The 4,051-nt window shown below is 49.4% G+C and overlaps 1 pseudogene; it reads right to left on the bottom strand.

The window, feature by feature from the left end:
* Positions 1–2,559: 2,559 nt before the first annotated feature.
* Positions 2,560–3,817, bottom strand: LOC112921326 (myozenin-1 pseudogene; annotated as a pseudogene).
* Between the last annotated feature and the right edge of the window lie 234 nt (positions 3,818–4,051).

The raw sequence follows: 4,051 nt of genomic DNA, 5'->3' as shown, positions 1-4,051 counted from the left end.
ATGCTAGGCATGTAGTCTGCTTGGGATTCTCTCTATGCCTCTGTCTCTTCTAAATAAATAAATAAATAAATAAATAACCTATCTAAAAAAATAAAACCTGTCTAAAGAATATTTCAGGGGGTGGGGCAAGATGGTGGAGGAGTAGGGTACTCAAGTCACCTGTCCCCACCAACTTACCTAGATAATTTTCAAATCATCTTGAAAACCTACAAATTCAACCTGAGATTTAAAGAGTGAATAGCTGGAATGCCACAGAGAGAAGGGTTTTCACTTCCAACAAGGTAGGAAGACAGAAAAAAAATAAAATAAAAAAGAATCAAGTGGGGGAGGGGCCCCATAAGGAGCCGGATTAAGGGGGGTGGCGAGAGCCTCCAGGCCAGGAAAGCCCAGTCCCAGAGAAGCGGGAACTTTAAAAATCAGCACCGAATTCTTCCTGGACAGAAAGATGCTGGCAGGTCCCCAGGAGGGGCAGGGGAGCCCCCAGGCTCCCAGGGCCACTAACAGAGGAGGTGTGCCCCGGGGGGAGAGGGCCCCACACACCGCGGGCTGAGCTCCCTAAAGGGCTAGAGCGCTCCCAGTGGGCCCGGGAGCAGCTTAGGCGCCGGCTCCGCGGAGGGGACTGTGCGGCCCCGGGAGTGCAATCCCAGCAGCGCAGGCCCCAGAGCCCAGGGTGCTGGGGACACAGCCCAGGATCCTGCGCTCCCCCCGGGACAGGCGGAGTCCAGGAGGACTCAGGACAGCGAGGACGCTCCTGCCACCGGGCGCCCCCGAGCTGTGCAGGTCAGCGCCCCCTGCCCTCCAGAGCATCCAGGCCCCTGTGGACTGGTTGCTGCGGGAGTTACTGCGGGAGCTGACTCCAGGGCTGGAGAGCTGGCCGCCACCAGTGCTGGTGTCCCTCCTGGTGTCACCCTGTGCCTGGGACGGAGCAGGGCGCCAGGGAACTGGAGCCTCACAGGATAAACAGCCCCCACTGAGCCCGGCACCCGGCAGGGGGCGGGGCAGCTACCCCAGGTGCACACACTTGAGACTCAGCACAGCAGGCCCCTCCCCCAGAAGACCAGCTGAAAGGACAGGAGAAGAGCAAGTTCTTGACTGAGCAGTGCTGGAAGGCTCCAGGGGAAGTCAAGGGATTATAGTATAATAGAACCAGAGGATACCCGTCCTTGTTTTTTGTTTTGTTTCGTTTTTTCTTTTTTCTTTTTTTCTTCCTTTTTTCAATACAACTCATTTTCACTCTGCATTGAGCAAAATGATTAGAAAGAAGAACTCACCACAAAAGAAAGAATCAGAAACAGTATTCTCTGCTACAGAGTTACAGAATTTGGATTACAATTCCATGTCAGAAAGCCAATTCAGAAGCACAATTATAAAGCTACTGGTGGCTCTGGAAAAAAGCATAAAGGATTCAAGAGACTTCATGACTGAGGATTTAGAGCTAATCAGGCCAAAATTAAAAATCAATTAAATGAAATGCAATCCAAACTGGAGGTCCTAACAAACAGGGTTAATGAGGTAGAAGAAAGAGTGAGTGACATAGAAGACAAGTTGATGGCAAGGAAGGAAGCTGAGGAAAAAAGAGAAAAACAATTAAAAGACCATGAGGAGGGGGATCCCTGGGTGGCTCAGTGGTTCAGCACCTGCCTTTAGCCCAGGGTGTGATCCTGGAGTCCCAGGATCCAGTCCTGCGTGGGGCTCCCTGCATGGAGCCTGCTTCTCCCTCTGTCTGTGTCTCTGCCTCTCTCTCTCTCTCTCTCTCTTTCTATGTCTATCATGAATAAATAAATAAACTCTTAAAAAAAAACATTTAAAAGACTATGAGGGAAGGTTAAGGGACATAAATGACACCTTCAGAAGGAAAAATCTATGTTTAATTGGGGTTTCCGAGGGTGCCAAAAGGGACAGAGGACCAGAAAGCTTAGCTGAGAACTTCTCTAACTTGGGGTGGAAAACAGGCATTCAGATCCAGGAGATAGAGAGATCCCCCCGTAAAACCAATAAAAACCATTCAACACCTCAACATTTGATAGTGAAACTTGCAAATTCCAAAGATAAAGAGAAAATCCTTAAAGCAGCAAGAGACAAGAGATCCCTAACTTACATGGGGAGAAGTATTACATTAACAGCAGACCTCTCCACAGAGACCTGGCAGGTCAGAAAGGGCTGGCAGGATATATTCGGGATCCTACATGAGAAGAACATGCAGCCAACAATACTTTATCCAGCAAGGCTCTCATTCAGAATAGAAGGAGAGATAAAGAGCTTCCAAGATAGGCAGAAACTGAAAGAATATGTGACTACCAAACCAACTCTGCAAGAAATATTAAGGGGGACTCTGTAAAAGAAAGAGGAAGCCCAAAGAAGCCAGAAGAACAGGGACTGAATAGGTATTATGATGACACTAAATTTATATCTTTCAATAGTAACTCTGAAATTGAATGGGCTTAATGATCCCATCAAAAGACACAGGGTTTCAGACTGGATGAAAAAGCAAGACCCATCTATTTGCTGTCTACAAGAGACTCATTTTATTTTATTTTATTTTATTTTATTTTATTTTATTTTTTCATTTCCTTGAAGTTTATTGACTGTTACCAGTGGCAGAGCAAATTCCATAAAAGAGCAGGTTCCATACAGAGCAAGTGGAAGGGGAGCTCTGAGCTGGTGAGGAAGGATGCTTGGAGGGGGGACTTGGAGTGAAGACTGGAAAGATAGATATTTCCCTCCTTTTCCCCTCCATTCCCACCAGGATACTGGATTTACAGTAGGGACATCTTGCTTAGCATTCCCTTTCAAATTGAACATGAGAAGAGAAAATTGATACAAAGTAGAGGAGGAAACACCTCACAGCTCCTCTGTTTCTCCATTCAAGGGGATGCCAATATCCATATTGTAATCTACTCATTCCCCAGAGCTCAGCCAAGGAATAGGGGTTCGATTGAAAGAAGGCCTGTTGGAGAGGCTCTGGTTGTAGAGGACCAAGGGTTCACTCAGTAGAGGCCCCAAGTCAAACTTGGGCATCTGGAAGGTCACGCATTTGGAGGCCTTCTCATATCCACCATAAGGCATTGCCGTCCTGTTAAAGGACTTATATTGGGGAAGTTCAGGTTTGGCCCCATAGGCCAGTAAGTCGATGCCAAGCTCCACTTTCTGCTGAGAGTCCACCCCCATGGCTCGCTCCCATGGGGAAATATAGGTCTTGAACACAGTGATATGTTTTCCTTCTCCACCCGTCAGGTCTCCTGTTCCTGTTTTGCCAACCCGTGCTGTTCCGGCAGCTCCTCCTCTGCCAGTCTGGCCCCCAGGACCACCTGTACCTCCAGATCCAGACCCGGAGCCCTGATGGTGATGCTGGTCAGAGCCATGATGTGTGGCAGAGCCACTTTCCCCTGCCTGGCCTCCACTGTTGCCTTTGCTGTTGGAGAATCCCTGACGAGCTGTGCCCAGCTGTCCCCCAACAGTGGGAAGGAACTTCTGGAAGTGATCCATTGAGCTGTCGGAGAAGACATCAGGGTGGTTTTCATAAATAAATTTCTCTACCCGCATCTGCCGCAGTTTGAACATCTTGGAGCCCCTATTAGTGAGCAGCGACAGCTCTTCCAACATCACATCCCTTGGGACACTGATCTTCTTGCCCAAGTTCAGGTCTGAGCTTTCCCATCCACCTCCAGTGAGTTCCATGATTAGCTTTCTGGGTTTCCTCTTCTTGTTGGGGGCTGGGGTTCCTGAGAGTGGCATTGTGGAGGCAGATTCAGCCGGCTGCTCAGGTGGTGGTCAGCACTCCCTGGGGTCCAGCAGCTTTGGAAGACTGAGCTGCTGTGACCGGAGAACTCGAGCTGGGCAGGCGTGGGGGCAGCTCTGTCTGCTCGTCTCTGCCACTTGGCAAACAGCTCCCCACCCCTGCCCTGCAGCCTGGTCGGCTTAGGGATTCCAGCCGAAGGGGTTGCCCCATTCACTAGCCCATCAAGGAACCCCCGAGGCGCCGAGACTCATTTTAGACATAAGGACACCTACAGCCTGAAAATGAAAGGGTGGAGAACCATTTACCATTCAA

The sequence above is a fragment of the Vulpes vulpes genome, chromosome 6 (assembly GCF_048418805.1).
Source record: "Vulpes vulpes isolate BD-2025 chromosome 6, VulVul3, whole genome shotgun sequence".
In the NCBI taxonomy this organism is placed as follows: Eukaryota; Metazoa; Chordata; class Mammalia; order Carnivora; family Canidae; genus Vulpes; species Vulpes vulpes.
Note: the sequence above shows the minus strand (reverse complement) of the source record. Positions and strands in the feature narration are given on the sequence as shown.